This window comes from Eulemur rufifrons, chromosome 17 (assembly GCF_041146395.1).
Source record: "Eulemur rufifrons isolate Redbay chromosome 17, OSU_ERuf_1, whole genome shotgun sequence".
Lineage (NCBI taxonomy): Eukaryota > Metazoa > Chordata > Mammalia > Primates > Lemuridae > Eulemur > Eulemur rufifrons.
The window spans coordinates 21100272-21112544 of NC_090999.1; positions in this window are offsets into that span (position 1 = coordinate 21100272).

Sequence of the window (12273 nt, forward strand, 5' to 3'; positions counted from 1 at the left end):
ACTCAGTGGATAGGTGCCAAATTAAATGAAATTGGGGGGAAATGCAAAGAATTTTTTTAAGGAAATAGAAGTATAGAATCATTTAGAAATTTTTCTCAAATTATTCTTTATTTTCCACCTGGATGGTCTATGTATAGATTATGTTGTCCTTTGGACTTATGCATAGATTACATAGAAAATGTTAGATCTTTTTATGGCATTTAAAATTTGAAACTCCTGATCTCATAATATATATTCTAGAAATAGAAAAAAGATGGAATTGGGAAAGAATGCATTTTCCATTGTTTCTGGGGAGAACGGGGATTTGAAGCCAGGTAGGTTGTCTGATTTAGTTTGTCTGAAAGCTGAAGAGTTCTGCCACTCTATTTACAAATGCGTTCAAGAAAACACTGGGAGCATTTCCGGTTTGAAAACGCAATAGTGGGAGAGGTTCTTTGTGGTCTGATAAGGGGCAGGAGCCAAAAGATTGCTTGCTAAGGCACTAAGTGTGCAGAGAAGACACATTTGTCTTTTTAAGTCTCTCCAACTCTGGGAAGAGGCCTGCCCCTGGCCGTGGCCTCTCTTGATGCCAATAGCCTCTTATCCACCGCATACTCTCAGTGGGGCCAGGAAACAGTCCCCATCCTGCGAGATCCTGGCTGCCCTGTGCATGAGCTGCTCCATGCGTGCATTACCTACAGGAATACCTTCTGAATGAACAATGACTGAGCTATTCACTTGCAGAAAATCAAAAACTTAAGATACTTAAGTCTCTTTATGAAGCCATCGAATGAAAGCAGACAGTATTGAACATCTGGCCGATGAAGTTATTCTTGGATTATTTGTTTTTAGGTTATAAAGTGTTTCTGTGGCTCATCAAGCCCTCCAGGACACGTGAAGAGGTTTTGGAGAAGCAGCATTGGGGCACTGACTTCACAGCAAAGAGGATTAATTTGCACACAAGATTGTTGCAAGCTCTGGTTGAAATAATAGCAAGCAGATAGGGAAGTATTGTTGTCAGAAGCAGCCTGAAATGCCTAGATATCCACAGGAGGATTAAAAAAAAAAATCACAAATTTGGAAGGATCTGAAAGTCCTTGAAAGGGCATTATCCAATCTCTTGCCTTCAGGGTGAAATAAATTTAGCTCATTCCAGATAAGGATCTGTGGTGTTTCAACAGCTTCTGAGGAGGGGGTTCCAAGGTATCTTTGGCCCTTAACAGAACGAGGCCCCAGACTGGGTTCCTTGAGGTGTGTTTTATTTTAGCAGGAGAGGAAACAGGTTTGAGAGGAGCCACTCCTGGCCTCGTTTTTTATCAATGCTTGGACACCTCTAGTACTTGGCTTTGTAAGCACTAGACTTTAACTCCGCTAGCTCAACCAAATCATTCAAGTTAACACACACACCCTGTTGTCCTGGCCTCAGGAGAGAGATCATCCTGCTTTGCTAAAAATAAAGACGGCACTCAGACAATGCAGGATAGGATTCCTACAAGGCAGTGATAGGAGTTGTGCAGGGAGGAGGGTGGGGGAGACAGTAATTTTGGATCACATCACGGTGTGCTCGGTAGAGGTAGGGGGTGGGGACTGGGCTGCCCTGCAGAGGAGGCCACCGGCATCCAGAGGCAGCTGGTGGGAAGAGAGCAGGTGCCAGGGAACTTTGTGCCCATCTTGCTGTGGTCACTCCTAGGGAGCCTTGGGATACTTAGAGGGAGACAGAGTCAGCACCTACTCCTTTGTCCCTTTCACCAAAGGCTGGCACTTTCCCCATGCCTGTCTAAGGGAACCTGGCTTGTACGGTTTCCACATCCTGGGATGCTACTGTAATTCTAATATTCTGGAAGTTTCTGGGGAGTAGAGAGGCAAGTGTATTTTGGGTTAGCTATAATACCTTGGGTTGGTATGTACAAGTTTGAACCCCCTAATGCCGCTCACCCCTGAGGAGTTCAGTGACTTGGCCACTAGAAGTGTCTTCAATGACCTGACCCCTCCATAGTGTGGACATTAAGTGATTCTTTGGTACAGGTGATCAAATGTAATCACAAACTCTCTTCTAGTCTTCGAACATTTTTTTTTCTGCACCTAGGAAGATGAGAATGGAGCCAAGTTTAATAAAGCAAGATGTCAATAAACTCCTGACATTTTTGTGTGTTGGCCAATGGACACTTATAAAACGTCTGATTTCAGCTGTGTTTCAGTTCGATTCCCCTCCCCCCGCACGCTTTTTGGCACAATATTTTATAGAGATTTGGGTAAAACTAGATTGTGCTATATGGGTCTCCTGGTGAAGAAAATTCACTTCCAAGGCTGAAGCAGCCATGCAAATGTTATTACAAAATCACTCAGCACACAAAATTGGCGTAGCCTCCCTCCAGTTAGCCGCTGCCCACTCTCCACTCCTACCCCTGCCCTGGTCACCCAACATTCCCAACATCATTAGTCTAAAAGAGGAGACAGCTGTCCCCGGAAAATGTGCTCCGAGCATCCTCATCAGCGTGGATTCTCAAGAGAGAGCAGGCGGTGAGTTGGCTTGAGGAGAGGAAGGTACTGGAAAGGATCGCGTTAACCTCTCCCTCGACCTACTACTCATCTTTGAAAGCCCCAGCAGACGTAAGGCTTATTGATTTCTCTATTGGTAACTGCCGTGGCACAGCAGTGGTCAGTGTCTTTAGCACCTGGGAGACGCACGTGTCACCTGTGGACCCTTCCCACCTTCTGGTCCCTCTCCTGCTCTGCTTCATGGGCACCATCTTTATTGGAAGGATCTCTGAAGACTGCCTTTTCCCTGTGCTCTTCAGGATCCGGGACAATGCCTAGTACATGGGTAAAAATTAAAACTGAATGGTCACTATTTAGCAGGCACTGTTCTAGACACGTCACACATAGTAACTCATTTAATTCTCCTAACCCAGTGAGGTACATACTATTATTACCCCCGTATTACTTTCCTAAAGCCCAAACTTGGTGACTTAACACAACAGAATCTTATTCTGTCACACTTCTGGAGGTCAGAAGTCTAAAATCGAGGCATTGGCAGGGCCGAGCTCCCTCTGGAAGCTCTAGGGGAGAATCTTTCCTTGCCTCTTCCAGCTACTGGAAGCTGTTGACGTTCCCTGTGGCTGCTTCCCTCCATTCTGTGCCTCTGTCTTCTTTTCTGGGTGTCCGGGTCTTCTCTCATGTCTGCATGTCTCTATCTTGTTTCTTATAAGGACATTTGTCATCAGACACCCAGAGAATCCAGGATGATCCCAATGTGAGATTTTTAATTTAATTATATCCGCAAAGACACTTTTGCCAAATAAGGACACATTTTCGGGTTCTGGAATGTGAACGTATCTTTTGGGGAGCCACTATTCCACCCACTACATCACTTTTTGTAGATGGAAAAATGGTGGTGCAGTGTGGTTAAACACATTGTCCAAGGCTACACAGCTAAGAGTTGGTGGAACTGGAATTTAAATACAGCAGCCTGGCTCTAGAGCTCGCATTCTGGACCACTCCTGCCTACTGCCCCTTAGTAAATATGCTCACTGATTGTTTATGGTATGAATGGATGGCAGAATGGGTGGGTAGATAGATGGATAAAAAGATGCTGATCACAATATATGGCCAACATTCTCCTACCCAACATATTGAAAATAATAACAATAATTAATATTCATTGTCTTATACTATTGCGCCACGACATGACCTTGGGTCCTCTTTTTTGCCTATTTTAGGGGGATCTCAGCTGTTTCAAGGTTTTTTGCCTACCATCTATAGGCTATTGCCTTCCAAATTTATGTCTTTGGCCTTGACCTCCACTGCCCCCACTGCCTACTTACCATCTCCATATGGATGTGTTATAGGTGTCTCAAACCTAACGTGACAAAACGGAAGCCTTGAATATTTCTCCTTCGAGGTAAGTTCTTTCCTCCTCCTCCCATGTCAATAAATGGCACTACCATCCACCCAAATGCTCATCCCCTGAATCTAGAAATCACCCTTCATTCTTCTCTTTTCTTGATACCCTGCATCCAAATCCATGGGTAGGTCCTGTTGGCCCTTCCTCCATGTCTGCCCTCTTTGCCCCACCTCCATGGCGTCACCCTAGTCAAAGTCAGCGCCGCCTTGTCCCCGGACCCATCCTGCAGTCATCTTCTAAGTGAGCTTCCTGAGGGCACTCTTGACCCCTAGTTCTTTCTCCTTTGAGCAGCCAGAGAGGCCTTTTTTCTTTTTTAAGACTTTGTTTTTTAGAGCAGTTTAGGCTCACAGCCAAAGTGAGAGGAGAGCACAGAGATTTCCCATATACCTCCTGCTTCTACCCAAGTAGAGCCTCCCCCATTATCAACATCCTTCACCAGAGTGGGTCATTTGTTACAATGGATGAACCTGCAGTGACACATCATTATCACCCAAGTCTGTAGTTTGCATTAGGGCTTACTCTTGGTGTTGTACATTCTGTGGGTTTGTACAAATATGGAATGGCATGGATCATAGTATCATACAGATTAGTTTCACTGTCCTAAAAATCTTCCATGCACCACCTATTCATCCCTCCTCCTCCCTAACCCAGAGGAGTCTTTCTAAAACACAGATCAGGTCATATCACTCCCCAGCTTAAAAATGGAGATGTCTCGTTTCCATTTGAATATGATTCAAGCCCCTTGCCCCGACCCACCACTCCCATGACTTCTTCTCACTGCTCATTGCCCTCACCCTGGGCCCCGACACGCTGTCCTTTCAGGTCTGGACACACCAAGTTCTGTCCCTTATCAGGTCGCTTCTGTTTGGAAGCTTCTTCCCCTAGATCTTCACAGGAACATCTTCTCCAAGATCATATAATCTAAAATGGCTGCTGCCAGATCCTCTATCATATGACTCCTGTTTGGAATAAAATCCTTGACTTATTCATTCATTGTCTGCCTCAGCTGTTGGAATGTCAGCTCTGTTAAAGCAAAGACCTCGTCTTGTTTTTTATTTTTGCCTCTAAACATTATGCTGTAAGAGCAAAGACCTTGTCTTGTTTGTGCATCTCAAGTGCTGACCACAGTGTCTGGTATACAGTAGACAATAAATATTTGTTGAACAAGTTGAACACTTCCAGCATTTCAGGCACTGCTCCTAATTATTCTTATTTGTCAGATGAAGAAACATAGGCTTAGAAAAGTTAAGTGTATTACTTGAGGTTACATATCTATTAAGAGGTGGAGCAAGAATTTGAATCCAGATCTCTCTGTCTACTAAGCCCGTGTTCCCAACCGCTATTCCATACAGAATCTCTGAGAAGCAGGAACTGCCCAGAATCCCTACAGCCCCTACAGAGCTCTGAGTTTCCTAATTCATTTTCCTGCTCATAAACCCAGGACACAGATTGTTAACTCACAGGGAAGAAACATACTTACTCCGATTCCCAATGTACTATTTCTCTGAAAAGTGGGCTTAGGACTTAATCTTGAGAAGCTAAGAATTGGCCGCTTTGGGACTTTGAGGCTCAAAGATTTTTGTGATCTACCTTGAGATTTGATCATTTAAACCCTCTTCCTTGAACCGTTAAAGGAAAGGCAGAGATGACCAGGTTGAGTCTTTCTGTGCAAAGGTTGTATTTATACACATTCAGAAAAAGCTCTGAGGTCTTCGTCTTCCTGGTTTTCCTTTCTGTAGTTTGGTCTTTTCTGCCTCCACATCTCTTCCCAGTGGACAGAGCCCTAGGGTGAGAACATGGACTCCATTTTCAGATTGGCTGGTAGCAAGATCCTCTCCACTGGGTCTTGCTAAAGGATTGATCCATTTCTTGGTCGTTAGCTTTGAGCCAGTCACGAAAAGAGACAAAGGACAGGTTCTTGCCAGGTGTGGGGCTCAGGGGTTGCAGGCAGGGGAGAGTGAGAAAGCAGCTATTTGTTTCCTTTCCTGTTGCTGGACCTCCTTTTAAAAATAAGTTCTGTCTTGAGAATTACATCAGCATCCTGGTAAGTAAACATCAGACAAAAAAACTACTATTTCAGACAAATAGTAATTTTAAGAATGGCCAAGACCTGCAAATGTAGGTTGGGCTTTTATTCATAGAAAGGTCTATAGTGCTGATTAGTGTATCTGGCAAATACAGCTGCCCTCCTGCAGGAAGGCAGAACTCTGGCCATTTGATACATCATGCTTTGCCTCCGCTGCCGTGAGTGGGGTTTGCTATGGTAACCAGAACTTTGCCCGAGGGTTGTACATGTAAAGTGTCACTCATTGGTAGTACCCTTTATTTTTAGCATAAACCAAAGAGGAGCTGCTCATTGTTCCTGCTAACACGAAGGTGGGTAGTGACAGTGGAGCCCGGGAGGAACTGGGTGTGCTGTTCTCCTGTGGAATATCGCCGCCCACCACAGTTCTTATTTGTTGGACCAAGAAGTGCTTCTGGATTTCCATTGGTTAAAATCTGTGCTGGAACCTGCGCACTAGGCGAGGTGGACTTGCTATTTTTTATAACTCTTTCTCAACTGCTGTTCTCAACTTCAGCTTGACGCAGCGTGTAAGCTTTGCTAACAGTGGTGGTCCTGCAGATAGGAGGTGGGTAGCTTCCCATAAAGCCATTGAAAACTATGAAAGCTCCACAAACATTTGAAGGAGGCAGTATTATCCTCTCAACAGGACATTCATTTCTCCCAATGCTTGTCCTTTGTCCTCGCTGCCTCCAAACCAACCCTTTTTCTTTTTCACTCCACTAATATTTATTTAGTATGTGCCACATAGAGAAAAGATATTTACACTTTATATTCTATGTATAGGGAACAAAAATAAATAAAATTCAGATTGCTTTGCATTATCAATTGTATCAAGTAGTTTAACTGTTTTCTGGGCCAGGGGGAGGAAAAATGGAGAAAACATTGCTTCAAGAACATACTCTGAGTCTCCTGTACCTTGTTGGGGACTTGGAACTGGCCAAGCTCTGCCTTGGCACATTTGCTGATAGATACACTGCTAGGACAGAAACTCTGCGGCCCTGTAACACTGTGATGCATCAACCGTGGGTTTGGTTGGGAATGTGAACTGCAGTCTGAAGTGAAGCCACGGTCGTTTCTTCAGTTGATACCAGCTGTGGGTCAGAAACACTAGAATGGAAGGTACAGACTATAGACTACATCCTGTTTGATGCTGTGACTCAAGTACCTAGTGCAGTGCCTGAACCATAGTAGATCCTTCATGAAGATTTTTTTTTTGACACAGTCTCACTCTGTCACCCCAGCTAGAGTCTCATGTCATCATCATAGTTCACTGCAACCTCAAACTCCTGGGCTCAAGCGATCCTCCTGCCTCAGCCTCCCAAGTTGCTGGGACTACACGCGCATGCCACAATGCTGGCTATTTTTTTTTTTTTATTTTTAGTAGAGACGGGATCTTGCTTGTGCTCAGGGTCATCTCAAACTCCTGACCTCAAGTGATCCTCCCACCTCGGCCTCCCAGAATGCTACGATTACCAGCATGAGCTGCCGTGCCCAGCCTTCATGAAGGTTTTTTAAATGGATGAAATTACTGTCAGATCACCATGTCTAGGTGGGAGACATGAACCTGGATTATACTTCAGGTCATACTTATAGCTAATCCGTAAAGGTCCCCATAGTCTAGAATGGTCCTGCCTTTCACAAACATGTAACCTAATGGTGGAGACAGGAAGTCTGAGGCAGTGCTAGTTGACTGAGGATGTGTGGGAAGACAAACCTTCTGATAAAAGCATCTTAAGAGTTATCCTTCAATCAACAAATTTTTTTCCAAATGGAAAGATTTCCACTTTACATACTGATCATTTTAAATGATTTCATGAGCTTTTTGGAAAATATCACACTTGTACAGCCCCATTCATTCATTCAGTAAATCAGATATTTATTTGAGACCTACTATGTGCTAGATCCTTAGATTCTAGTAGCTTGAAGTCCAGAAGCTGAGTCCAGAACATGACTCCCTGGAGAAGTGGTTCTCCCACCACTGTGCATTACAAACTGCTCTTACAAAGATCCCTCATGGTGTCCAGATCTGCTAAATGCAGGGACCAATTCTGAGCCTTTTACTGGATCCCTCAAAGCATTTGCCATGCACGGTTCATTCCCTGCCCCCAACCCTTACCCTTGCAGGGCTCCCTGCCTTGGCAATCTGGACACCCCACTCTCCAGGTGATCCTCCCTGAGCTCCCCCCAGCTTTCCTTCCCAGGTTTCTTGGCTGTCTCCTCCCTAACCTCTTAATAATGCTGAAGCCAAGGACCCAGTAGTTGCACCTCCTGTGTTTTCTCTATTCAGCTTTATTTTCTCCTTAGCACGTTGTCAGTTCTTTAACATATCATGTATTTTTACTGACTAGATTTGCTTTTCTGCCTGCTTCTCTCCGTGACAGTGTAAAATTTTGAGAGTATTTTTTTGGAGAGGGGTTGTCTGTTTGGTTCACTGTTGTATCATCAACATTTAGAACAATACTTGGCTTATATTAGGCACTCAGAAAATATTTGTTGAGAGAATGATTGAGAGTCACTGGTATTTTTAATTTAAATACTGATGCCCCGGGGATTGTGATTTAATTGGTATGAGGTAGAGCCCAAGCATTGGTGTTTTTTGAAAGCTCCCAGGGTGATTCTAAAGTGAAGCCAGGGTTGCAAACCACTGCTTCCAGATCTGAATCTTGTATTGTTTTTCTCTTTCTTGGGATTTTAGCTCTGTGGCATATGTTGGAGCATTCTTAGAAAATCCATTAGTCTCAAAACTTAAATTGCAGTAGATGGTTTTAATGAAATTGGTGCTGTGTGTGATAGCATATTAGGGTTTTAATCGGACCATCTTGTTAGAGTGGGTGTAGTGGACATCCATCCCTGCATGACCTTGGCTGACCTTTGGTGGGGAGGCATAGACCCCATATTGCAGTCAAGTGTGTTCTTTGTTAAACTTCCCAGTTGAACATCAGACAATATTTGAAGAGTGAGAGGGGGTTTGAATCCGGCTAATTATAAACTTCATTTGCTTAAATGGGCTTATGCATTTATTCCATACCCCTACCCATAATGTTCTCCTGCCCACCTGCCCCACTGTCTAAATTCCACCCATCCCTGAAGGCCTAGAGGAAATCTCTTTCCCTTTGAAAAATCTTCCCTGGCTGTCAGTCTCCTCCAGAACTCCTGGCACCTTCACTTGCTACCCAGAACATGTTTCTTTGTTGGTGAACCTTTTGGTGAAGGTGTCTTTTTTTTAAACCCTTCCCAGACTGGACTGTAATCTCTCTGAGGGCACTGGGCCATCCTTTTCACCTCTCCATGTCCCCAGCAGTGGGCAGTAAATGATGTTGATGGATTGGTTAAACTATTCTTGTTTAATGTATTGGCAGCATCTAAGCACCACTGCCTGGGGAAAGGGATGTCACTGTCGGCATAATTAGGGATTATCCCCTTCATAAACACGCCGGCATTGTTCACTCTGCTTTATCGTTGATCTGTATCATTCTCATTTTATATGCTTTTTTTTTTTTAAAGCAACTGAATACATAGCTTTTAAGATTTAAAATCCCAAGCTTTCAGTACCCTGCTTGAAAAAGATGTGCTCAAGAAAGCTCAGATACAAACGCATTTGACTTTATTTTCAAAATCAGGTTCAAAGAAATAAAATTCAAACTGCGTTTTAGGGGCTGCTGAGAGGAAGCTCTAAGACAGGGCACAGGGGTGCTTTATTATCTGCGCCCCCCCCCCATTCTATTCCAAGTGTGGTGACTTTTCTATTATAGTCTCATCATCCAGTTGACATTCTTCATTTCAACAGCTTGGGAGATCAGGTAGCCTGATACACTGGAGCAGGAGGAAGGTTTACAAACTAAGTTCCTAACACCTTTGTGGCCTTTTGAAGCCCTCAGCTTGGGGAAAAGTGATGTCATGGTGAGACAGGAAATGTTATAAGGCTGTAAAATGTCATAAACATATTTCCATCTGGTCGTAGGTGTATAAGACACAGCAAAAAAAAAGCACGTTGTGTTTTTATCCAACGAGGATAAGGTTACTAGGCCAGTATATTATGGGAGAACTGTTGACATAGTGTATCTGGACTTTTCAGCAAGGTATTTGGATGGTCCCCTGCGATGTCTTTGTGGGCAGGTTGGAGCAATGGGGACTGGACAGTAGTGGCACTTGGAGTTTTTTAGCTGACCCACTTGATGCCTGTGTGATGGGGTGATGGGTTGGTGTCCATCCAGAGAGAGCGTTCCAGAGTCAGGCACAGTTCTGCCACTGGCTTTATCTTGCTCCTGTTCAACATTTTTATCATCGACTTGAATGAAAACGTGGATGACATGTTTATCCCATTTGCTCCTGACCCAGATCTGGGAAGCACAGTGACCTCATTTCACACCAGAGTCAGATTCTAAACAGATCTACAGGAGAGGCCAAGTCTTACAAAAGCCAGCCAAGGGGCCTTAGTGAAGGTCCTGTGTTTGTCTGAAAAACCAACTGCATTATTTCTTCTGGGAAGCTCAGGAGCCTATTTTCACAGCAGCCTTTGTGTAACGATGAAGGTGGTTCAGAGGCAGTTTGTGAGACTGTGGTCAGCACCAGGATGTGACTCTTAAAGGTAAACCCCGGGTGCAGGGGGCCCAGGGACAGCGTTGACCTCAGCACCAGTCCCACATTTCTGGACCATTGCGTGCTGCTCTGGGCAACACACATCTAGAGGCGAGGGTCTGAGATGGGGAAGTCAGTGGGAGAGATTTGCAGGAAAAACCAGCTGCCTTCCGAGCCCTGCCTTTTCCAGCCACACCCCTGTGGGCCATCACTTTACTCCTTTGCCAGTACTCCAGCCTCCCTATCTTCTTTCCTTTAGCTGCCTCCACCCTCCCCGATCTCTACACAGAATAAGTTCAACCACTTGCCTTTCTGCCCCTGTGTCCCAGCTATTAAAGCATTTCTACAAAAGAAAAAAAATCGCCCAGCTAGTTGGATTGGCATAATTGCAGAATAATGGTCTCTGAACTCACGAGACCCCTAGGCTGGCAGACAGGTGGGCAGTCTGCCTACAGGACCCCGTCCCCCCAGGTCCACTCTAAGGCTTCCCCTCCCCTCCCACCCCACTGGCTCTTCCCTCCCTCTCAGCGAGGGACCTTCATGTTTCCTTCACAGAGACAGGATCAGTGGAAATGCCCTTCTCCTGCTCTGTCACTTACAAATGATCTATTTCCACACCCAGTCTGTATTCTTTCCATTCTGTCGCTGAGAAATTTCCCTCCTTTTATCAAAGATTTCCCCGGGAGCTCAGGAGCCTGTCTCCTCTCCCTTCTTTAATGATCGCGTTTGATCACTGCATTCTTTCCCTTCTGTCTTTAACCTGTCTCTGTCTGCGTTTCCTCTCCACGTGAGTTAAACCTCCCCCCTCCTTAATTAAGACCGTTTGCCCTTGTATCCCTAGCAGCCAAATTACTTGGAAATTTGGTCGATATTGGCTATTTTCACTTCTTTAATCTCTCATTAACTTCACAACAGACTGTGCAGTCTGATTTCCACTCCCAGCCCTCCAGTGGATGCCCTCGCCCGGTCACCAGTGAGCCTCTGCATCTCACGGGGAGTCTTTCCCACACTTCGGGTGACACTGCTGACCAGTTTCTCTTCTATGAAACACTGTCCTCCCGGCTTATCCAACACCACTTCTCTCTTGGTTTTCCTCCGACATCTTTAAATAATACTTAGACTTATGCTTCTCTCTGAACTCCTTTCCATGGAGCCCTTTAATTTATTTTTGCACCAACCTTTACTCCCCCTCTGTTTTGTTTGATTGGTTTCATACTTTACTCTTAAACAAAGGTTCTCATCACCCTCGCCCTCCTCACCCCCAGCCGTTTGAGCCTCTTCTATTTCAGCCACCACCTATGTGTACTGATCACTCCCAAATCTGTGCCTTTAGCCACAGCCCTTTTCCTGAGCTCTGGACTCGCATGTTCTACCTGCAGCTACTCCAGAGCTACGTGTCCCAACCCAAGCTCACTACTTTCCCCTTATGAACCTGCTCTTCTTCCTCTGTTCCTTAGCTTGGCCGTTGGCACCCTCACCTAACCAGCACCCCCAGATAAGAAGTCAGCCTCATCCCTCCCCTCTCTGTGACTCTGTGCCACAGAGAGATGTTGGCAAGTACTACCAAGTGCCCATGGGATGTTTGCAACTCATAGCCATTGGATGACCAAATAAAGTGTTTCAGTTGCTTTCTTGTACAGGACCACTAAGGTTTACTCTCATTTCTTGTCCAGAAGCCAGAACAAGGACCAAAGCATTGAAGTTAAGGGGAAGAGATACAGCCTCATGGTGGGAAAAAATTTCTCTC